The sequence below is a fragment of the Theropithecus gelada genome, chromosome 7b (assembly GCF_003255815.1).
Source record: "Theropithecus gelada isolate Dixy chromosome 7b, Tgel_1.0, whole genome shotgun sequence".
In the NCBI taxonomy this organism is placed as follows: Eukaryota; Metazoa; Chordata; class Mammalia; order Primates; family Cercopithecidae; genus Theropithecus; species Theropithecus gelada.
In genome coordinates, this window is record NC_037675.1 from 99,126,827 (window position 1) to 99,152,526 (window position 25,700).

Here is a 25,700-nt window from a genome sequence, read left to right on the forward strand (position 1 = left end):
TGATCTTTCCTTTACCCTCAAAATCCACCCTCAGTTATTAGGGCTATTTTGAGATCTTTTAGGGTTTGCTGTAGGTTGAGCCTTAGAGGGAAACTCCAATGTCTAGTAGAAAACTTCAAGGAATAGGATTGACTTTATTAACTTGGAAAACACAATAGCCTGGGGGAATACAGATTTAGACAAACACAGCAATTATTGACTGAATCTTTCCTTTTTGAACCTTGTACTGTTAGAGCACAAAGGTGCTTTTCAGTGACCTCTGAGTTCTCTATGGTAAGTTCATTTGCATGAGAAGGTTCTTCGTATGTCTTTTCATTCTGTTGTTGGGTTTTTCTGCACCTCTTAACAGTCTTCTCTCCACCTCTCTTGGTCGTTTAGTTGAGTGTTCTCTAGGGCTAAATCTCAAAAAGACTGTCTTAAACCAGGCTTTCAAACAATTTCAGCTTTCTTCCTTGAGCTCGGCATGGCTGCCCAAATAACAATGGCACCATCCACCTTCCCCACTGGCATAGTACGAAGCCTGGCAAGATAAGTCATGGATATTCCACTCTTAAAGATGCCCACTGAATCATGTTTAGAATCTAGTGTGAGCTGCCTGCAGCCGTACGCAGTAAATTGATATTGTTGCTGTTTCAGTGAAGTGTTTTCTGGACTAGAAAGACTGCTATAGCAACATGCAAAATGTAATAGGTTTTCGAACAAAATAATCTACTATGTATGATGAAACATTATGGCTTTTTAGCATTTATTGGTCAGAAAACATCCCGTGTACAAGCTTTTACATTTTTTGTGTGAATTAAAAATTTTTTAAAATAAATGTATTGCTCAGTACATCTTTTAACACATTGTTCCAGGCAATAGTTATCATTTTTTTCATTTTTCAAATTTGCAGAGATTTTAAAAGATCTTGGAGCAAGGTAGGTACTGTGAAACAGGCACTTTTATATACTAGTTACAGGGGGTAAATTGATATAATTTGTATGGAAGACAATTTGCCAATATGCCTTTGGGGACATTAAATATGTTGGTATCCTTTGACCCAGTAATTCTATTTCCAGGAATTCATTTCAAGCAAGTAATCCAACATAGGTAGCTCTTTTCCATAAATTGGCTTATTTAAACATTACCCGAAATTATAAAGGAAAAAATATTGGAAATTACAAAATGCCCGTAAACAGATGAATGATTAGCTAACATTTTGTGTATATGTATAAGGTTATGTTAATAAAGAAATTTTAGTGATATAAAGAACATGCTTATTGATAAAGGTAAAGTCAAAATAGAGAAATCAAAATTGTGTGAACAGTGTGAACTCAATTCCATAAAATGTATATGCATAGAATATGAAAAAGAAATCATAGCAAAATATTTATTATTTGTTGTCTCCTGTTCTTAAAGTTATACACAATTTTTCCTTTTCTTCTTACTTTTTTGTGTTATAAATATGTAAAATAATTAAAGACATCGTAAGTAATAAAAATAATTTGACCTAAATTGTGTGTGTGTGTGTGTGTATGTGTGTGTGTGTGTGTGTGTGGGTGTGTGTGTATCAATGAAGACATTTTTTTTTGTTTTTATTTATGTTTTCTTTAGGAAAATAAAATATGTCTAGTAAGAAAGATGAGACAAAGAAAGAGTTGGGATAAGTTCACATTTTTCAAACCAACTTGTGCTTCTAAAATAAAATACTGCCTCTCCACACACTGGGTTCCTGGAAGCTGACCAAAATCTGCTCAGTAATATTAACTCCACTTAAAAAAAGGAAGAGAACATATTGAACTGCATTCACTTATGGTCTGGGTGCTTGGAAGAAATCAGTTGGTGAGTACCAAAGTGATGACTGCATGTTTCTATTTGCATTTTGAAAATTGACAGATAATTGAAAGGAATCAGCATATGAAATTTCTCCAAGGAAGCCAGCTGAGAAGCCCGAGGAACCCTGCCTATGGAGGCCTCCTGGTGCCTGAAGTCTGGTGGCAGAATGTTCTAGAACTGTATACCTCTTTGGTTATTGTTGAATAGATTCTCTGCCTGTGTGCTGGGGACTGAGAATAGCTCCATCTGGTTGTCCAGCCAGTGCAATGACAACACCCCATATTCAAAGCTTCCTTTCCATCATTTTTGTCAATTATGATTTCTGCAAAATCGCTGATACCCTACATGAGAAATAATCAGAACCAGTAATCCATCTTGGTGCCATTTAAATATCCACAGAGATACTTTGTCAGAGAACAGTCTTGGCAGACATTCTTTTAAAATATATTTATTAGTTTTTTAAGTGGAAATAGCAGCAATGCCTTCACCTTATGCAAGTACTCAATAAACATATTTTTAAATAATCATGAAAATTGAACAATATTTTAAAGGTTTCAGACATGCACAAAATATACATGCTGATAGAATTTTTTAAAGTGAAATCCATATAGAAGTGTAAAGAAATGGTGAATACTCCCTAATTAAAAAAAAAATACAATAAAGATATTTGTGGAGGGAGGGAGGAAGGTAGTTAGGAAGAGGGGAAAATTGGGTTAGGGAGCAGAAAGAGAGAGAGAATTACAAGAAATGCTAGTAACAAAAGCATGTACTTTTGGTTGTAGCTGTGTAAGTTTGGAAATAAAATACCAATGTGGAAACATAAACCTGAATTTACCACTTCACTATCCCCCTGGGGTAGGGGTATAGGCACTGAGAAGCAAACAGGATTCATCTGAGAACATCGGTTGCATGTCTCTATGCTTCAGTGTTCAAGTCTCCCACAAAATGTATTTATTTAGCAAATGTCACCCAAAACAGCTTGGTAGCAGATGAGGTTTATTTAATGGCAGTAAAACAGGTGAAACATTCCCTACATTTTTCGTCTCTGTTTATGTTTCTATCAGAAAAAAAAAAAAAAAAAAAAAAGTGAGCTAGTTACAGCTCTTTACACACTCACACAGAACCATGGCATATATTTGAGAAATAACACAAATTTTGCTTAGTAACTGGCTTGGAAAATAGAAATCCCTGTATTTTCTCAAAGCAATTTATGATTTTTCTGCCCAGAGGACAGGATCATCAAATCCAGACTCAACTTCACTTTATTTTTATTTTATTTTATTTTAAATGCTTTCCCTTCAAGATTTGCAGTCTCAATTTGGCATCCGTTTTAAGTTCTTTTAAGTTTCATGTTCTCTTCCTATTTTAGCTTTACTATGCTTTGGAGTGTCCTCTCAGTAAGGAAAAAAAATCCACCCGATCTCTTCCCCAGCCCTTTCATCTGTAACCTTTCTACAAGTAAATGCTAATTGAAAAAGAAAGAACACCACTAATCTTGGAATTTAAATGCATTTAACAAAACCAATCTCACTCTAAATTGTTGTTTCGCCATTCCCTTTTCCCTAACAGATGTCGAGAAACTGCAATTCCTATTAAGAACACTTGACTGTTTACTCAGCACGAGAACTTCAGCCCCAGCCTGCATCAATCTAAATGCGTTTCGAGACGTCAGGCCCCCGAAAAGTGCAGACGGTTAGTCGGTTATTTTTAAATGTAATCTTCACATAAAAGAATCACTGCACTTTCCCTTTCACTTCGTCATCCCTTCTCTTTTTTAACGACGGCATCAAGCAAAGGCGTAGAAGGGAATTTTATGACCGTTCCATTTAAGTTGCTTTCGGCATGAGCTAGTGGATTTGTCATGCGGTGAATTAAATTATTAGTTAAGTTTGTAAATTGATTGGGAAAATAATGTGCCGTCCGATATTCTACAGCCTACATGCTTAACACGAGGGATGGAGTTGTGGTCTCTTGATGGTGTGTGCATGCGTGTGGTGCCGCGGATAGAGAGGTTGAGGCAAAAGGAGTGTTGTGATGGGGTCTCGGGCTTGGCAAGGGCTGGTGGGTGGGGAACGAGAGGAACCTCGTGTCCACATCTGAATCTTGAAAACCCTTGCATTCACTTGGCCTGATCCTCAGAGCATCGTATCATATTTGTCATTTGTTTAAAAGCACTTGTTCAGCAGTTGGCATGTAACATACATATACTGCACACGCAAGCTGCGTGATTTTGCTGTGCTGTGTTTGCACCCGGTTTCTGGGGCCCTTGTCATCTTGCCAACACCAAGCTGCACAATTTGGAAAGATGTATTTTCAGAATTCTCGGCATTTTCACATGTTTTCCCTTTTCAGTTCACTGTCCCTCTTACTCAACTTATTAAGAATGGAAAAAAAAATGCAGATGAGGAAATAGCATCAACTTAAAACTGGAAAAAACATTCCCTATTTGGAATGAAAGGGAAACATGTGCATGTGTGGGGCCCCTGATGATATGCCAGGCATATCGAGTATACCGAGTATACCGTAGGATCACCTGGAGTCTGCACAGCATCTGGATATCATGACTCTTGCTTGCTCCATTTTATAGATGAGAAAACTGAGGACCTACAAGGTTGATCTGACTTCAGAGCTAATCGGTTAAAGATGCCAGGCCAGCACTGAAGCTTATGCTTCATTAGCCAAACCACACAGACTTTCCTTTCTCATTCCTTTTTAAAAATCTTTGAAAAGAGATATTTGAACTAGCTGGGAGCAGTGGCTCATGCCTGTAATCCCAGCACTTTGGGAGGCCAAGGTAGGTGGATCATTTGAGATCAGGAGTTCGAGACCAGCCTGGCAAACATGGTGAAATTCCATCTCTGCTAAAAATATAAAAATTTGCCAGGTGTGGTGGCACGTGCCTGTAATCCCAGCTACTCGGGAGGCTGAGGCAGGAGATTTGCTTGAGCCTGGGAAGCTGAGGTTGCGGTGAGCCGAGATCACACCACTGCAGCCCAGTCTGGGTGAGAGAGTGAGAGAGTGAGGCCATGCCTCAGACAAAGAAAAAAAAAAGATACTTGAACACATACATTTAGTCTTTGACCACGTGGTAAACTTCTGAAGGATGGATGCTTGTTCTGATTTAACTGTGTCTAGTCCCCAGCACTTGTTCCCTCCTGCTAGCCATATATTTGTGGTCAAATGGTAAATTACAGAATTACTAAGTGCATTCATTGCTAGACTTGCAGTCACACCAGCCTCCTCTGTGTGATTTTCAAGCAGACATTAATTTTGCTGGCCTGTAATATACAAAAGAAATATCGAGGTTGGGGGTGGTGCATTTGGGACCTAGCCTCCAAGTCTTTTGGTGTGTCTGGTTCAGATTAAGAATCATCTTCTCTCATGTTTTCTCATTGATTTTCATGCCTTTGAGTTTGGCTATGTGTCTGAGCTGGGTCAGAATAGGCCTGAATTTGGAGGCTGGAAGTCCAGGCCGACTGGGGGTTCTGGGCTCTAGAATCCAGGGGCCTCGGTCTGCACTTCACTCTCAAGTAGCTTCAGAAGGATTATCTTGTCTGAGAGTCTGTGTCCTCCTCATGATGGCAAAAAGTAACAGTCCCTCTATCCACCTCCATCTCTCAAGGATACTGCAAAGTGCAGTAGCTTGTCTGGTAAATGTACAGTAAGTTCCAGTTACATTTAGTAGAAGTGATAAATTTTGGAATTTATGCAAGGTGCAGTGCCTCAAACTAGCACCACGGGCTTTTCCCTTTTGCTCCTGCCTCTGTCTTATTTTCTGCCTGTGCCCCTGCTGGGTTCCCTGCCTCCCTTCTCTTTCTTCCTGCTTGCTGCTCAGTCCTCAGTTCCTATTTTCCACCCCCTGCATCTTCCGTCTTCCTTTCTTAACTCTCTTTCCACTTTCCCCAGGCCTCCATTCCCCATCCCTTATTTGCAAATCCTGCTCTCAGGCTTTGCTTGCTCTTGGTAAGGTGGAGCAATAGGCATGGCACTCCTGAGAGGCACAAGAGGAAGCACTTTCTGTTGTCTTGAGGGAGGACAGGCTCCCAGGAATCACAGCTCACCCCAGGGGTGTTTTGATGAGGTGGAACTGGCTTGGAGCAGAATCCAGAGCAGAAGGCTAGTTAAGTTTTATGTACTTGAGATGCTTAGACACTTAGAATCCTTCTGCCCTGGCTGAAAGGCTTGGCCCTACATCTCTCTGGAGAGTCAGAAGGAGGAATCCAAGCTTTGGTGGTCTCTCTGGCACAGCATTTGCATATGCTAAGTGTATCAGGCTAGTTTTCTGCTTGTAATCTTCCAGTTTCCGGAGACTAGATCACAAGAGGAGGAGGTGAATGTGGCAAGGGAGAGGAAGGGAGACATTAAGATTTAAAATCTTAAAATAGTTTAGGCCAATTCCTTCCTTTTATGTAGGAAGAAATCAATCTCAGAGAGTTCAAGAGACTTTTGCAGACTCACAGAGCAAAAAAAGAGGAGAAAAATCCAAACCTATGTTTCTTGATGTTTGTTTGTTTGTTTTCTCTATTCTATACTGATAGAAATGGAAAGGGAAAGAGGAAGAAATTAAATCAGGAGATGAGACGGAAGAAGAGAAATCAGAGGATCTAGTCCAATTGTTCTTTCCAAACAATCCGTTGGCTAAACCCCACATGCTGGATTTAGAATCAAAGGACCAAGTAATGAGCCATGTGAAATTGAACAAGTCATTTGAATTCTCGTACTTCCGGTTCCCTTATCCACTCAGCAACGCATTAGAGCATTCCTTTGATTCTTCCTTTAAAAGATCCAGATTGAAATTTGATATCGGTTGGATTTGTGCCCCCACCAAATCTCATGTTGAATTGTAATCCCCAGTGTTGGAGGAGGGGCCTGGTGGGAGGTACTTGGATCATGGGGGTGGACTTCCCCCTTGCTGTTGCTGTGACAGTGAATAAGTTCTCAGGAGATCATGTTGTTTAAAACTGTGTAGCCCCTTCCCCCCTCTCTCTCTTTCTCCTGCTTCAGCCATGTAAAATGTGCCTGCTTCTCCTTCACCTCCCACCATGATTGTAAGTTTCCTGAGGCTTCCCCAGCCACGCTTCCTGTACAGCCTGGGGAACCATGAGCCAATTAAACCTCTTTCTTTATAAATTACCCAGCCTCAGGTATTTCTTTATAGCAGTATGAGAATAGCCTAACACAAAATTCAATTAGCACTGAATTTACCTACCTTATCCCCTACAATGTATAAGCCAGGAATAATTCAATACTTCCAGTCAGCTTTTGAGTAATCTTCACTATCTCATTTTACAGAGAGTGAGACTGAACTTGAAGCTTCCTACGTGTATACCTTTTTTTTTTTCATTTAGGAGAAGCAAATTAAGTGTAGTGGAAAGAACACAAACTTTAGAATCAGGTGCATTTTTGTTTATTTTTTTTAAACCACTTTCTATGCTTCTCAGCATTATGTAATGACTCTAAACTTCAACTTTCTCAACTGTCAAAGGAAATAAGGAAGTTGACCCTGAAGAAATAATGGGGGCTAAGTGGGAACATGTACATGGAGGCCCTCGCTAGAGGAGTTGGCTCTCCAGGAGGTGAAAGTGAGAGAAACACACACATCACCTGCTGTACTTCAGTTTGGAGCTTGGTTCTTAAGGTGGGTGAACAGAGTAGATAAAGAAAGATTAAAAAATCTTCCTACATATGTAATTGCATTCTGTTCATTCAGAGAATTAAACTGAGCCCCCACTAGGATTGAGTCATGCTTCGTGGTTTTGAAACTGTCAGAATGCTTGAGAAAACAACAACAAACAACTATTACTGGTGGGTGAAGAAACAAGAAAGTTCTTAATGAGGCAAAAACAATGGCTGCTAGAGCAAGCTCTGGTCCCACAGAGCACTAATGGTTCCCACGCATTCCCGGGATCCTCTTGTGCAGTGGGCCCCCTGGGCCTCACATGTAAAAGCAAAAAGGAAATAAATAGAACCATGAAATGCATAGTGTATCTATGTAAGCATCTTATCCCTAGCCTCAGAAAAAAAATGAGAAGAATGAATAGGAGGTTGGTTAACTGTAGTTTAACTTGAAGTCTATGTTCTTAGATAAGGATCCAGGTGGTCCCTGTGTAGAAGATAATAAAGAAATGCATGGTCTACCGTTGTATAGGCTTTTGGGAGGATTTGAGAAGGGTGAGAATTACAGGCTCTGCTGCAACCTTGCCAGGCTTCTACAAGCTTGCCTGAGAACCCTTGTGCAAAAACTCAACCAGACTTTCCAAAGCCCCTGCAGACACTTCATTGGCATTCAGCTTTGTTTAAAACAAAATAATAAAAAAAATAGTTCAAATTTGCTATTACAGCCTTATTGTCTCCCTTCCCTCACACAAAGCAGCCCTGAGCCCAGCCCCATTGTTGTGAGAGCCTGCCCACCTCTCACTTTGTGCTTCTTTGTCCTGTGTATTCACCTGGCTTGCCTTTCCCATTTCCATATCTGACCCATCCTTCACATTGCGAATGTGTCTTTCACTGGGAGCCCCTCGACTCCTTTAGCCCTAGGCTGCCTCCCTGCTGTCTGGGATCTGCAGGACCTCCTCTGCTGCACTGACTTCTTCTTCTTCTAAATTGCAGTTCTTTCTTCCCCGAGCCAGTCTCCCCTGAACCAACCCTGGGTTGGTTCTGATGACACTAGCACACTTCCGCAAGTCTCAGTTCTGCGTGTGCCAAGCAGAGTGTCGGGTACATTCATAAGTGTTCACGCACATGTGAGTGGACATACAGGAGCCGCTGCTCTGGAGTGTCTACCAGAGGGGCATTCACTGCAGCTCTGTGCCTTTGAGGCTGGGCTCTGTGCTGGGCTTTCTGCTCTGTGCTTTTGAAACCACGTGGCTTAGGTTGGAATTCTGGCTTGGCCACTTTCTGGATGTGACCTTGAGTGAATTCCTTAAATTCTTGGTACCTCACCTGTTTCCTTGTCTGTCAGGTGGAGAGATTCCTTACCAAAGGAAGGGATTAATGCTGCATATCTCCCTGGGTGTTGTGAGGATTAAAGGAGTTGATACGTATAAAACACAGAACCAGACTTGGGCATTGTTAGTGTTCCATACAGGCCAGCACTTTGGATGTAGAGGACATGGGCAGGGAGGCTTGGAGAGATTTGTCAGTCCAATCACTGCCCATGCAGATCCAGGAACTCACATACAGAGAGGCCCAGAGCCTGTGTCAATCCAGTTGGGTGACAGGCTCAGACAAGTCTCTGACTCTGTGGACAGTGGACATTATCATGAGTTCCTGTGTGTGTGTGTGTGTGTGTGTGTGTGTGTGTGTGTGAGAGAGAGAGAGAGAGAGAGAAAGAGAGAGAGAGACATACAGAGAAGTGGGAGGATGGAGGGTTAGGGAGAGAAGACAACGCCAGCCTGTTTCCAAATCTGAGCAGATTTCTAATTAGGATAACATTCAGCCATTCTTACAAGAAAATATAAGAAAGGGGGAACTCATCTCTGGGCCTGCTTAGAAGTACGCGGTGGCAGAAGGTAATCAAGCTTCCTTGAACCTCTGTAACTGCTTGGCTCAGAATCTGGCACGAGCTATCTTTGTTTCCCTATCTTTTCCTGAAGCCTTTAGCAATCGCTAACAATCCTATTTACCCTGTGTACCAGACAAACACTGTTACCGTCGCCATCTCACTATTTTTATCTAATATTGAAATTTCTCTTCCTAAGAGCAGCCCTGAATATATTACGATATCTGCTGAATAAATGATGTGCGTAATATACTGTGCAGAGATGGTATTTATGAAGCCCAGGTCTAGCTAAAGAGAAGGAATCATTCAGTTCTCATTTGAAAGGAAATTCAATTGGATAAATTTTCAAGAAAGCAAAGTCATGTATTTTTTTTTAAACATCTATACAAACTTTTGGATTCAAGGCCAATTTTTTCCTATCCCTCCATGAGAGAGATTGCCCTGCCATTTGTAAAATCGAGGTTGTCTCCCTGTTCCTATGTGAGGCATGTCCCATTAGTACCATCATCATATTAGTAGAATAAATATAATGATATATCAAACACATTTAACAGTGTCTGAGACATCACAAATCACTCTCTCTAAATGTCTCTGAGTTAAAGGGGCTTTAAAGGCCTCCCATTTTGCAGGGGAGGAGGCTGTACAACAATAGGCAGTGCTAGGAAGTGGATAGCCGATTTCTCAATGACCCTTCCAGCTCTACGAAGTGTTTTAATATTCATCACACAATTTTCTTTCTTTCTTTTTTTTTTTGAGACGGAGTCTCGCTCTGTCGCCCAGGCTGGAGTGCAGTGGCCGGATCTCAGCTCACTGCAAGCTCTGCCTCCCGGGTTTATGCCATTCTCCTGCCTCAGCCTCCTGAGTAGCTGGGACTACAGGCGCCCGCCACCTCGCCCGGCTAGTTTTTTGTATTTTTTAGTAGAGACGGGGTTTCACCGTGTTCGCCAGGATGGTCTCGATCTCCTGACCTCGTGATCCGCCCGTCTCCGCCTCCCAAAGTGCTGGGATTACAGGCTTGAGCCACTGCGCCCAGCCTTTTCTTTCACCTCTTACACTTGGTGTAGAGTCATCAGTGATGGCAGCAGTTATGATATTAATAAAACTATTCTTTGCTTATTACAACAGTTTATAAAGTACCGCTCTCCAGTGATACATTGGGGGACTGAGGCCAGAGGGAAAAAAGTGGGTAATTTATGCAAGTTCTCACGAGGAATGAATGAGGAACCCTGGTTCAGCTCAGGACTTATGCTCCTGACGGCAGGTCCACCGTCTGTCTTTGTGAGTGTGCTGCTGTTGCTGCTGCTGTATTTGTCTTTCCCTTGGGGCTTTGACCCTCGTGATTCTGACTTGGGAAGCCAAAATCTGGTCAGCTTTGTTTACAAAAAATTGAAAGGCAGAAAGTCAAGCGCATGGTTAAAGAAGTGCTAATCCGGCCAGGTGCAGTGGCTCATGCCTGCAATCCCTGCACTTTGTGAGACTGAGGTGGGTGGATCACTTGAGTTCTGGCCAACATGGTGAAACCCCATCTGTACTAAAAATACAAAAATTCGCCAGGCGTGGTGGCATGGGCTTGTAATCTTCCCAGCTACTTGGGCGGCTGGGGTGGGAGAAACGCTTGAACCCGGGAGGTGGAGGTTGCAGTGAGCCTAGATCACGCCACTGCACTACAGCCTGGATGACAGACTGAGACTTTGTCTCAAAAAAAAAAAGAAAAAAAGAAAAAAAAAAAAAAAGAAAAGGAAAGAAAAAAGGTAAAGAAAAGAAAAGAAAAAAGAAAAGAAAAGAAGCGCTAATCCTCCTTTCTGAGTTTCCTCATCCTGCGATTTTACCTGTACATTCATTCGATCTGCCCTTAAAGACAAGAAAGAAAAAGAAGGCTTGAAACAACAACACTGCAAAACTTTCAAAAATTTTCTAAATAAATGTCTTTCTTTTTCAGATGGGGAAAATGATTTTGCAGGTGAAACTCAGAAACATGAAGCAGCTTTCCAGAACCACAAAGTGAACCAAGGGCAACATGAAGACAAAGACTCAGGTCTCTTTATTCTTCTCAAAGTAATCTTTCCATTGTGTCAGAAGGCTGTTGCTTGGCGATCTTCAGACCATTAGGACAAAGTAACTCACCAATCAGGGGTTTACTGCCTTACCTGCCAGATCTGTTAGCCTTCCCAGACCTCAATCCTACCCCCTATAAGATGGATCACAGGTTAGCAAAGTGGCTTCAAGAGTCTTTCTTTTTTTAGCATCTCAGGGCCCGATAACAAAAACATGCTCAGAGTTGCATTCCCCAAAGCAAGAGCCCTCTGGGCAGGCACAGGGGCTGGGTGCAAAGGAAGGTGAAAGAAGTTTGGAAAAATTCTGCTTTCAATAGTTTCTTTGCAGCAGATTTGGAAGGATCATGTGCACTATGTGAATACCCTAGAGGGAAAAGGTATGAAGTATTTCCCAACTTACTTGTATAGAGACTTTTTTTTTTTTTTTTTGCAAAGAATATCTTGCAGTACTAATGATCTGTGGATAATACTTCAAGTAAGGATGCTTTAGATCACCGGTCAACAAATTATGGTCCACAGATCAAATATGTCTTGCAAATAAAGTTTTATTACTACACAGACACACTTGGAATGCAAAGACTAAGTGGCCCACAGAGTCAATACCATTTACTATCTGGTTCTTTACAAAATAAGTGGGTATCCCCTTTAGAGAATAGGACAATGGGCTCCTTTTACTTTTTATTATAACTTAGAGCCTCAGCATTAGTTACCATAAATGTTGGAGCCAGAACATTTTCCCTCCTTCCTAACAGTAGATTGGAGTCTATCCACTGAGATGGTTGTTATGGACACATGTTTAGAGTTTTCACTTACAGTCCATCCAAGCATCCATTTACAGATGATATGGTTTGGCTATGTCCCCACCCAAATCTCATCCTGAATTGTAGCTCCCAGAATTCCCACGTTTTGTGGGAGGGACCCAGTGAGAGGTAATTGAATCATGGGAACGGGTCTTTCCCATGCTGTTCTTGTGATAGTGAAATAGTCTCATAAGATCTGATGGTTTCATAAAGGAGAGTTCCCCTACACACTCTCTTTCTCTTCAGCTGCTGCCATCCATGTAAGATGTGACTTGCTTCTCCTTGCTTTCCACCATGATTGTGAGGCCTCCCCAGCCATGTGGAAGTGTGAGTCCATTAAACCTCTTTTATTCATAAACTAGTCTCAGGTATGTCTTTATTAGCAGTGTGAGAGCAGACTAATACAACAGGTAAGTTAACTAAGACTCGCTTGCCAATGTGACAACCTTGAGATCATATAGATGGCCCAATTCCAGGGCTAGGGTGGTTACATCCACTGCATAATGGCCTTGTCCACTTGGTGCAGAGTGGGAAAAACTGGGATGGAAAGGCCACTTCTCTATTGCAAACCGCATCCGGATTGGAGGCCCATTCTAAATTTCCCAGTGAAGAGGAATTGCAATTGAGCTTCTGCCTGTGTCATTCCAGGGCACGCTAACATTTGTTATAGGTTTACATTTAACCTTAAATTTGTAGTTTTTTTTTTTCTTTTGTTGCAGATTGGTTTTCAGTGAACTGAATACTAAAAAGATATTATAGACAGAAACAACCCGTCTGGCTGATTGTTTCTTCCCAAAATGGATGTGATGATGAGCAAACGCTTTCATTTACATAAACAATCAGTTGAAAGGCCCTCACCGAATGTGAGCATTCATATTTGATGACATCCTGATTATAACCATAAATAACAATATTTTCATTGTTGGGTAATAAACATCATTACCCAGTGTGTTTTAGGTGAGTGGGCACTTAACGGGGTAAGAAGGAGATGATCAGGAAGATTAAGGTGAGAGCTCAGTAAGATGAGAAGAGATAACCTTGCAAATTTAAGGTGTGCAATAAACATCTTTGCCAAGGGCCTGTTTGTCAATACAATTAGGTTTTTTGACTCATACCAGATAACTTGTGCAAATAAAATGTATCACAGCAGAAAAATCTTTTAATCACCCTACAAGCCTGTGTCAAGGGACAAAATGTGCCACGTTCTGCCCTTGGTGAGCTCATGGTCTGGCGAGATGACCAGAGCACTCATAGACAAGCCATGACAGTGCTGTGTGAAAAAAGTGTCAGAACAAAGAAAACAAGTTTTGTGGGTCTTTTTCTGTGCAGACATTCTACGATTCTGTGATTCTGATTTCATTGTTTTGTTCTTTTGCTTTGTTTTGTCTTTGACTGCTTATTTGTAAATTTCCATTTCTGTAGTTTTAAAATCCTGTATTCATGTAGGATATACCTCCATAAAGCTCATTAACCTTCAGCACACAGGTTGATGAATTTTTGTATATAAGCACACTTATGTGACCACCACCTAGCATATTCAGTACCCCAAATGTGGACACTTTATTTTTAAAGTGAATTGTTTTAAACCCCAAAGCAGTGTGCCTTATAAATAAACAAAGGAAAATAAAATTACAGAAACCAAAGGAAAATAAATTCTAAAAAGATTATGAGCCAGGTGTGGTGGCACACACCTATAGTCCCAGCTACTCAGGAGGCTGACACAGGAGGATCCTTGATCCCAGGAGTTTGAGGCTGCAAGGAGCTATGATCACTCTGTTGCATTCCAGCCTGGGTGACAGGGTGACACCCTGTGTCAAAATAAAATCAAATAATAAGATGATGAAAGAGGCAGTGGTCATGAGCATAGGTGTTAGCACAGGGACAAATTCAAAACCTGGAGCTGGCATCCACAACCTGTGAGTCCCCAGGAAATGCATCTCATCTCTTTGAGACTCAGTTTCCTCAACTGCAAATCACCAATGACAATACCAAATTGGGAGGGTAACAACCGTGAGGTTGATAGGGAGGATTGTGCAGGTGACTGTAGTAGCCCAGGTAGAAGCCTTCCAGGATGTGGCCCACAATGAGAGGTCAGGAAATATTTGCTAGTCCTATGATGAGAAGACAGCAACAATGCAGAGATTCCACTTTGCAGCAGGTCAATAGTTTGTATGGCCTCAAGTTATGGATTTACTTGTTCAAAGGAAATGCCATTCATAAGGGAAGAAGAACATGTCATTGATGGGTGGTCATTCATTGTGGAGTCCAGGGTAACTGTTTTCCAAATTAAAAAGAAAAGTGATTACATTGAGACTAAGAAATCTGGGGTTCATCTGTCTTTACATTTTTGTACCATGATTTTCTCAGTGCTCCTTGTCACCCGGGTCTTTGTTATTTTCTGGAAACAGTGGACCTTGACCTCAACCCTTTGACAAGAGAACGTGAGATTTCAATTAGTTTTTATGCAAGGATAAGTGCTTCTGGATTTTCTCTTTGTCACTTTGGATCCCATAATGAATACTCCCCATGTGATGGTTAATCTTATGTGTCAACTTGGATGGGTCAAGGTGCCCAGATATTTGGTCAAACATTCTGATATTTCTGTGAGGGTGTTTTTGGAGGAGATGAACATTTAAATTGGTGGACTTTGATTAAGCAGACTGCCTTCTCCAGTGTAGGTTGACCTCATACAATCAGTTGAAGGCCTGAAGAGAACAAACAATGACCTATTCTGAGTAAGAAGAAATTCTATGTAATACTCGAAATCAGCCTGTAGTATGGAACTATGCATCTGCTCATCTCTGAGTCCCCAGCCTAACAGCCCACCCTGCACATTTTGGACTGATCAAATCTTCACAATCACACCAGCCAATTCCTTCAAACAAATCTCTATATGTGCACACACAACCTACTTGTTCAGTTTCTCTGGAGAACCCTGGCCCATATATCCCACAGAAAGAAGGAGAGTCCAATTTCAGTGGGGTTCGTGATGCCAGGTACTCAGCAATCTCTTTAAGAGAAAATAACAGTCTCTAAAGTCCTGGAAGCCTGCACTGGAACTCTGGCATGTGCACTTCCTAATGCTTTGACAATGGTATAGTTTGGCTCTGTGTCCCCACCCAAATCTCATTTCAAATTGTAATCCCCACATGTCAAGGGAGGGTGAGGGTGATTGGATCAGGGGAGTGGTTTTCCCCAAGCTGTTGTTGTGATAGTGAGTGAATTCTCATGAGATCTGATGGTTTTCTAAGTGTTGGCAGTTTCTCCTTCACTATCTCTTTTTCCTGCTGCCTTGTGAAGAAGAAGGTACTTGCTTCTCCTTCACTTCTGCCATGATTGTAAGTTTTCTGAGGCCTCCCTGGCCATGTGAAACTGTGAGTCAATTAAACCTCCTTTCTTTATAAAATACCCAATCTCGGGGATTTCTTTATAGCAGTGTGAAAATTGACTAATACAGACAGCATGAGTGTCTAAGCCTCTCTGAGCCTTGCTTTTCTCATTGTTATGGGGACGTAGTGGAATCTGTGCTCCAGGCTACTTGGGAGAGTTAAATGATGTGTTATATTACCTCCTGGTCCATGGGAAACACTTCCCAAATGTTGACTTCTCCTTCTTCATTCTGAAAGCAGACCATTGGGAGAAAAGCTCTGTTTTTTTTTTTTTTTTCTCTTTTGCAAACTCCAGTACATTCTCTCTGACAAATCAGGACCACAAAGAGAGAGTTGATGGGAGAGATGAATGAAGCCCCAGTTCTTGCCTCTTCTTTTAATTCAAGTTTTATCTCTATGGATAAGCATCATCAGACATTGGTCAAACATTTTATGGTTTAGAAAGGAATTATAGTTTGGAGAAAGAAAATTACATAAAAGGAAGGAAGTAGTTACAAAATAAGTTCTCTGGTTCTGTGTATCTTTTTATTTTGTACACTAATTTCTGGATATGTCTGTTAATCAGCATTTAACTGTTTTAAAACTGGTACAATTATTTTGTCAAAGGTCATAAGTGTTTTTTTGTAATTGTTTTTTAAATTAATCTTTGAAAATAAAGTTAATTTATAGTTTATTAACTTAGATTACTAGAAATCGCTCCCATGGGCTTTTCAACTGCAACAAGACCTCAAAAAAGTGTTTTTAAGACTAATCTGTAAGACTTAACAACATTAATAGCTATCATTGAACCAACAGGAGGAAAAAATAGACTGTCTATTCTCTCCCTCTGCATTCAGAACCAAGGTTTTGTATTTTCCCCATAAACAGCCAGAATCTGATTTTCCTGTTCTTTTTTCCTGCAAAACAAATGGCTATTTTCCATGATGATGATAATTACATAGCACCTAAGGGCTTAAAAGCACATTCACTCTCAGGCTGTCTATGAACACACTCTTAGCTCACTCCCGAGAAGAAAGGAGTTTTATTGACAAACTGTTTTTCAGTTGAATGAATTGAAGCTCAGGGAGGTGGGCTGGTTTAATCAAGCTCAGGTGGCTACAAGTGGTTGAGGCGGGTCTGAAAACTGAGGAAGGAGTCGAGCCTGTGCACTTTCCTGTGATAAAAAGATGGTGTCTAAATTATACATATTGAACAACCAAACTGAAGACTAGCCCTGTCCCATTACCTAGGTCCCCTCTCTTTGCAGTCCCCCCCCATCTTTAAGGCCCCAGGCAGGTATGCCCAGATTTTGAGAACTGACTAGGTCATTCTAAGCCTCAGTCCAAAGTGACCAGTTGAGTGTTTCCAAAGGGCCACGGTGCAAGAAAACCGAGTGGGCATCTCCTGTTTGAAATTCAGGTCCTTCCCTTGACATGCATTAACCATGTGATCTTGTCCAAATTGCTACTTCTTTTTGACCCTAATTTTCCCATCTATACAATCTTTCTAATGTGATCTTATCCACTTAGCAGCATAATTTTAAGTATTAAATAAAACAATGTGTGCAAGTGTATGAGGATCAGATTTAAGCATATAATAGATGCTTAATACGTGCTATCCCAATTTCTCCCTTCTCTGGAATGAGTTCACTTTGCTTAAACACATTGACGTTGATAGGCATATATGGAAAATGTGAGGTGTGGTGAAGCAGAGGTTGCAGGAGGTCACCAAACCTGACTCTCCTTCTTCCTGAGAACACGGCAGACCACATTAACTGGCCTCCTTTGCAATTAGGCACTGTTGTGTGTCTCTGAACATGATGAAGAAAATGATGGTGAATTTAAAAGGATGGTTCTTTTCCTTCAGAAACACACATTTAGAATGAACTTAAGTAAGCCATAAACTTCAGATCTGGCCAATCATTGATAGTTGGGGGTTTATCTGTTATAGCGGCTAGTGTTACCTTATCCAGTACCTACCCATGCAACATGGTCCATTCACTTAGAAGTAGCTCACACACCTAGATGCACAGCAGTGTGTGCACACACGCAGGCACACACATACACACACACACACCAGAAAATTAACATTTTGTGGACACAGTGAATGTTTTATGGAATTTTAAAAATTCTTGATAGTATCAAGAATTTAAAAATTTATACTTGGAAAGACTTTCAGAGGTCAACTGAGAATTTCCCTTTTATAGCTGTCTTGCAGGTGACCACCCACTGCTTGAACCTCTCCCCTGATATGGTGCCCACTGTCTCCCATGAAAATTCCTGGCCAAGACAGCTCTAAGTGTTACAATGTGGGCTTCATGTCAAGATCAGAGCTGCCTTCTCTAATGCCTAGCCATTCACCAGGGCTCCACCCTCTGAGAACCAAGAGCCTGCTTGTTTTCCCATAGAAAATCCCCTTAAATAATTGAAAATATAGCCAGTTCCTCCATAACCTTTGCTTTGAAAGTGCACGTTTGTTTAGTGTGATTGATGTTGTAAGGAACAATGTGACATTATAAAACTATGCCTAGCTAGATGGAGCCACATAGAAATGTGAGACAACTTATCTCCCCATCTCAGGTCACCCTCCATCACTTCACAGTAACTCACAAGCCTCCCCACTTCCCAGGCCCACTTCCACAAGCAAGCTTCAGGCCTTTCTCAAAGAAAGTGTTGTATTTATTGTGGCATGCATATATTTATTAACTACTTAACAGGTGCAAAAGGGCAGTATCTCTTCTATTAGGTCATATAGTTTTAAAAATGTGTCCCTGATGAAGTGTTTGAATATTGTGCCCCAGCCTAATTTCCTCTCTAATCCCTGGGATTGTGAGTGATTTTTAGGAACACAGATGTCACAGTATGGCAGAACTGACTGTAGAACCTGCCTCTTCCTTTGGCCTGTTGATGAGATAGGGGAGTATTTGTCATTAAGGTACATCTTCACATTCTCTCAATAGAAAAGAACCTTGCATCAGGCTTGGCCTGGTGCTGGAAACTCAATGATGAGTAAACACAAGTAGTTCTTGTGTTTCCAGAGCTTACAGATTGCAGTCTTCCCAACCTCTCAATTCTCCTAGGAAGAAGAACAAATAGACAAACAAAGGAGGATGACAATGAAATGGTATAATTTCTGGCTCAGCTAATCCATCCACTGAAAACAGAAAAAGGAGTGAATTCATGTTGGTGGGTCACTTGTACCAGTGCCTATGCCAGGTACTTATATAACCATTAAGTCCATTCAGCCCAGCTACAAGCCCTGGGGTGAGCTTTATATCTTCCATTTTGGAAGTGAGGTACTGGGGACTTTTAGCGTCTTCTGAAGACGTGACTAGGGCTCAAATCCCATTGAGCTCTGACACTAATTCTTGTGTATTTTCAAATATGCCATGATTTTCCCCAGCATGCTTTCTGCTTTATCCAATGTCCAATTAAGGACCAAATATGTTTTTGATGATGATGATTCTTTGCATGGTGTTCACATATTAGCCAGGAAAGTGGGAGCTGGAACTACCAAATAAAAGTAGGCAGGATTTGCCTGACCATGGAGGGCAAAAGACAAAAACAAGTACGTAGATTATTAACAGATATTATTTGAAGTCAAGCCCAATTCAGAACTAATAAAGTCTACATAATCCATGCAATCATAAAATGAAACATTTTGTAAAATTGCATCACATATGGAAGTGACGACCTATCATCTAGTGTCTATGAAGTGCAAGGGTGATTTCAAAGCTGTATTTCAAGGAGTCTTTGAGAGATCATTTGGAGCCAGAAATGGCCAATATAGTGGAGTTGTGGCCATTTGGTGCCAGCATGGAAACTATGAGCTGGAACTGCAGCCAGGAATGCAGTAAAAGGAGACTATGCATCCTGTTTCTACGACTTATATTCATCACCGCAGACAACCAGGTAATTCAATTATCTTTGGCCTTGCAAATCTGTGTCATGTGGTTTATGTGCCTTTCTCTATCAGTCCCTGCTGTTCCGTCAGACCTGAGGCTGGTGGCCCTGGGCTGGATGGAGGAGGGAGAGCACTCGTGTGCACATGGACAGGAGGCTAAGAAGAGGAATCTGTGTTATTTACTCTGAAAGTCATGACAATGATCTCGTGGTCCAGAATGCATTGTTCCTTGGAGCCCCCAGTAAGAATAACATAATTCACTTTTATAGCATCCCATTTTATACAAACACTTTTGTTGGTGAAGAAAGATGTCTCATCTGACATGATTGCAGGGGAAATCTCTTTGTGTTCTTTCTCTCCCTTGCCCCTAATATTCTTGTGCCCATCTATAAGCACACATAAAATGTGTGGCATGCAAGATGGTAATGAGATGGCAGACTTTTTCTAACATCAGAATTTCAATAAGGATGAAATTTGCCTCCAAAAGAGGACAGTGATCTTTTCACAAACACTGTCCTTTGTCCTGAGGCACAGAAAATCCCCAAATCCCTAAAATATTTCATCTGAAGATAAGATAATTTTGCTCTAGCTTAGGCTGAAAAAGAAAGAAGGGGGAAAAGTCATCTATCAGATGCAGCCAGAAAAGTCCTGTTGCTTAGGGAGAAGGTAAATTAAAGGCTCCTATCTTATCTGTATTTCAATTAAAATCTTATTTTTGGTCCCTGGCAGTGCAACCCGTTGAAGTCTTTCCAAGTAAAAAAAAAAAATGCCATTTCTGTAGGTGGACGTTAAAGAAATCTTTAATGGATATGTTCTACATGTGATATGGGCTACTTTTCATGTAGGGAAGAAATGACATGAACAATATTTTGAAAGAGATATGAAATTTACAAAAGTCGGAAGGGCAATGGATGTATTACCCTGGTGAATTCTTTCTCACAGGGTCTTTTTATTCATTGAACCCCATTTGAATATCTGCTAACCCACCCCCAATAGGTAAGAAATTATAGCTAAAGGGGTTGGGGGAGGAGATCCAGGAAAGGGAGTTAGAAACTGTCTGAATATCTCGTTATCAAAATCCTTTTGAGGCACTGAGTTCAGGACTGGGTTTATCTCAACAAAGCAGGCAAAAAGAAAGAAGCCCGTATTCAGATTAGAGACTGCTACCCATGTGAATAACTCTTATTGAAACAGCTTAGTAGAACCCAATGAATAAGACCTAGTGCTTCATGCCAAATCATAGACTAAATGAGGCATCAAGTAATAAATAGAACAATCAACCAATCGATCAATACAATTAAATGCAAAGAATATATATAAACTAGGTTCCAAAGTAAAAATAAGGCAATTGTAAAAAGTGAGTTTTATGTCAGTCATCAAGGAAACACTAATGAGGAATTTGTATGGCCACAGTATTGTGCTGTATAATCCTTAGGGGGTAAGGATGGAGACGGGATAAAGAAGTGATATGGCTTGGCTCTGTGTTCCCACCCAAATCTCATCTTGAATTGTATTCCCACATGTCTAGGGAGGGACCTAGTGGGCGGTGATTGGATCATGGGAGTGGATGTTCCCCCTTGTTGTTCTTGTGATAGTGAGTGAGTTCTCATAAGATCTGGTGGTTGATAAATGTCTTGTGCATCGCCTGCCCTCATTCTCTCCCCTGCCACCATGTAAGACGTGCCTTGCTTCCCCTTCCACTTCTGCCATGATTGTAAGTTTCCTGAGGTCTCCCAAGCCTTGTGGAACTGCGAGTCAATTAAGCCTCTTTTCTTTATAAATTACCCAGTTTCAGGTATTTCTTTATAGCAGTATGAAAATGAACTAATATAAAGAGTATGTTCCAGAGTGAAGGGAGGAGGTGTAGGTTCTATGGCTAGCTTTGCTACTAATGACCAAGACAAAGGTCAGTAAACTTTCTCCGTGAAGGACTAGATAGTAAATAGTTGAGGCTTTGCAGACCATACGGTGCCTGTTGCAACTACTCAAGTCTGCTACTGTAGTGTGAAAGCCATCATGGACAATATGTAATGGACATGACTGCATTCCAATAAATTTTTCTTTGTGGACATTGAGATTTGGATTTTTTACATGTCGGTAAATATTGTTCATTTTTCCCAATCATTAAAACATATAAAAACCACTCTTAACTCACAAATGATACAAAGAGAGACAGATTTAGCTTCTTGGTGATAGATGAGCCAAGCACTGATGATAAGCACAAGATGATACCTCAATACCACCATAAGGTGGCCAGGTTCACTAATGAAGAAGTGATTTAGATAGTTCAAGGTGTGAATTGTGAGAGCACCTTAAATATTGGAGTTCCAAGAGAAAGCATCAGCAGGACTACTGTTGGGACAATTAGGCTGCATGGGGGAAGAGAGAGGCTGTGGCCCATTTGTTAGCTAGAAATATTATCAGAGGGAGTGATGGGCTAACAATAATAATGTAGTATGTTGTCTTACTGAGCCAAATTACTGAGCACTTACCCCAAGCCAGGCACTGTTCTACACACCCTTCCAATTCTTTAAGCTTTACATCAATGGAAAGAGATAGGTGTTTTTACTACCACCACACTGCAAATGGGGAAACTGAGGCCAGAGGAGTAAACTAACTTGCCAGAGGGCACAGAGCTGATAAGTGATAGATCCAGAAAACACAAGAGCTGGGAATTTGGAAAATGCCATGTAGAAGTACAGACCTGGAATTCAGGGGTCAATAGTCTGAGCTCCTATTGAGCCTTCACCCCTTGCCAGCTCCAGGAACCAGTTTCCTAAACTCTGAGCCTCACGTTCCTCCTCTGTGAGACAAAACGATCATTGAATCTACTTTCTAACGTGAGATTGAGACATAATTAAACTTATGGCTCATAACTAGTGACCAATAAACGTTAGCTAATACTACCTTTAACTATACATTGTCCTAAGTCTTTTCAAACCCATTTGAATGTGGAGCTTTTAAAATAGTATAGTCTTTGCTTTGAAATTCCCTCAGTCTGACTTTGATTCCTCTGAATCTGTTCTTTGTATCAGGATTTGGCAAATGAGGCCATGGTCACTCCATTTATAAATTCATAAATATTACGATATTGCAAACAGCAGGGAAAAGTCCTGAGGATGTGTTTAGACAGCCCCTGGAAAAGCCCCAGGAGTGCGCATATCGTCGCAGACTCTATTGGGTCTGGAAACATAAGCAACAACAGCACTGCTTATTGAATGCAGACTCCATGGGCTCCAAGGGACCTGGAGGCGAATCTCACCTGACCCCTGCTTTCCAGGAGGGCGACATGCAAATCACTCCCACCAGCATTCTGGGTGCATGCTCAGCCAGTCCCTCAGGTGTCTCATCCTGAGGAAGACCCATATGATCCACTCAGCAGACTCCGTCTTGTTTTATGAACATCCCTAATTATTTTAGACAATGGGATTCTCAAGTTTTGAGGATTTTCTTTTTCCTTCCAGTAGTTCTTGATATTAAAATCAAGATCAGATCCTACCATCGCGTATTCCAAGTGCTCCCATCCTAATAATTTCTGGAGACTTTGTGTTCTTTAGAACAAATTCAAATCTAAAATAGTATTTTTTTCCCCCCTGACATTCAGGATCTTTCAAACTCTCATTCTTCTATTTATACAACAGAAATTTATCAGTTTTTATTTCTATCTTTCAATAATTTTACAAAGCACAGAATCTAGCATCTCCGAAATTGAGATGTACCTTAAAATCAATGACATACTTCCAGGACACATTCTCAACACTGTATGCCAAGGAGCACTGATGACACAGTGGACACAGCCTGCATGCATATGTACATCAGAGGACCTGCATTGCAACTTGCAGATTCTCAGAGATAATGGTAACCTGGACATAATGGTAACCAAGATTTAAGGGCACAGCTTGTTTTTTTAATCCCTGGACTCAAACAGTTGTGGAAAGTGGTGAACCAGTTGGGTTTATCAACATTCCCAAATAGGAGTCAAAAATAGGCTAGCTGTCCATAATTGCAAAGACAACTTAATTGTCTGGCATCAATAACCTTTGTTCTTTTATGGATTCTTTTAAGCAACACTGCATCATCATCATTCTTGATGGCAGAAGAACAAACACTCTGGAACAAACACAGACTCCAACTGGAAAAGTGACTCAAGAAAGTTGCAACCTGTGAACAAGTTTTAAGACTATTAAGACCATACCTCCCTTTTTATCACAAGAATTATATATAATGAAAATCTACATCTACTTAAATCTAAAGGATTTCTTTTGTAAGTGTGAAATACAATGTCTAAGTAATAAGAAAGAATTGTGCTGTGGTTTTATTATCAATGTTCTTTTTTTCCTACTTTTTTATTGGTGGTACTTAAGATATTGTTTCATCTTACAATTGATGATATCTTAGATTCAATAAAATATGGTTGTGTGCTAATCACAGACTATACTGGGATCAGAGACACCAAATAACAGAGATAGTCCTTGCTGTAAGGACTCAGAATCTGCTAAAATGATACCAACTCCCAGGTCCTCTAGATATGATTTCCTCGGACTATGCCTTCTCAATTCTATTGATGCACATTTACTTATTCTTCAAGGCCCAGGTTAAATAACATCTCCAAAGAGATATTTTCCCAGATAGTGCATCAGCTCTCATTCTCTGCAGAAATAACAACTTCTTCCTTGGCACCTCTATAATGTTTTTATTATAGTTGTGGGCACTGGAGCCAGGCACCTTGGTTTAAATCCTGGCACATCCTTTTGCTACTTCTGTGGCCTTAGGCATGATAATTAGGTACACTGAGCCACATCTATATTGTGGATCTATATCTCATTCTCATCTCGGATAGCGATTTTGAGGATTAAATACATTAATATGGGTAAGGCATTTAAAAGAGTATCTAGCATAAAGTAAGCAGATTTGACCATTATCATGCCACGTGTCAGCCTTGATCCCACTGTAATTTGGTTCGTTGTGATGTGGGTCTGTGTGTAAGCTCCTGGAGGCTGAAATGATGCCTGCTGTCAGCTTCATTTCTTTCTCTGCAGAGAGTACAGCATTTGGCTCAGAGGACAGAGCTGTTCATTAAGCCCATCCACAAACCTTTGTTAAACACCTAGTATACATTAGCCATTGTTCTAAGCTCTAATAATAAAGCTCTTAAAAACATCTGTGGAATGAATGAGCTAATAATTATTCACTTTATAAATAGTGGTGTGGGCCGGGCGTGGTGGCTCAAGCCTGTAATCCCAGCACTTTGGGAGGCCGAGGCGGGCGGATCACGAGGTCAGGAGATCGAGACCATCCTGGCTAACATGGTGAAACCCCGTCTCTACTAAAAATACAAAAAACTAGCCGGGCGTGGTGGCGGGCGCCTGTAGTCCCAGCTACTCGGAGGCTGAGGCAGGAGAATGGCCTGAACCTGGGAGGCGGAGCTTGCAGTGAGCCGAGATCGCGCCACTGCACTCCAGCCTGGGTGACACAGCGCGAGACTCCGTCTCAAAAAAAAAAAAAAAAAAAAAAATAGTGGTGTGATAGCCAGAAAACAGACCAAGCACTTGGGGTGCATGAACTCTTCATGTGATCTCTGTTATGTTTTATGTATTTTGCACAATGTTTATTTGTTTAAACTAACAAATACTTTCCTAAAATTACAACCACCACACCTGATAGCATGGTATTCTAGCCTGCTTTCTGGTTCAACTTAATTCTCCTAAGGGGCTATCTCTGACTCATGAGGCATCATGCCTCTTCGTAATGTTAAACGTCTCCACATGCAGTTTGCGGGATTTAGATTCCAAATGTTTCAGCCTCAGCTGTTCACCTACTCTCCCTCTGCTCTCCAAGTTGTCTCAGCTATGAACCTTGTCTCCAGCCTGTACTCTTTCTCAATACTTCCAAGCTGACATAGACTCAATTTCTTTTGTGGTTGTGTTTTTGTTTCTCTATCTCAGCCCTTCTTCCTTGCTATAAACAAAATGTTTGTGTTCCTGCAAGTTCATATGTTGAAATCGTAGCCCCCAGTGTGAGGATATTTGGAGGGGGGACTTTGGGAGGAGATTAAGTCATGAGGGCAGAGTCTTCAAGAATGAGATTATCAAAGGGACCCCAGAGAGCTTGTTTGCCCATTTTGCCATGTGAGGATACAGTGAGAAGACGGCCATCTATGAACCAGGAAACAGGCCCCCACCAGACACTGTAAGTGCCAGTACTTTGATCTTGAACTTCTCAGGGTGCAGAACTGTGAGGAATAGGTTGCTGTCAGTTA

The 25,700-nt window shown here is 41.1% G+C and overlaps 1 long non-coding RNA gene across 1 annotated transcript in view; it reads right to left on the reverse strand.

Annotated features, from left to right (window-relative positions):
- Positions 1-1,094: 1,094 nt before the first annotated feature.
- LOC112629097 overlaps positions 1,095-25,700 on the reverse strand; it is a 52,352-nt gene continuing 27,746 nt past the window's right edge. Inside the window, exons 3-4 of the long non-coding RNA XR_003120530.1 lie at positions 15,739-15,953; positions 1,095-2,156 (exon numbers count right to left, since the gene is read on the reverse strand). This is a non-coding gene — a long non-coding RNA (uncharacterized LOC112629097). The remainder of the gene's footprint in view (positions 2,157-15,738; positions 15,954-25,700) is intronic.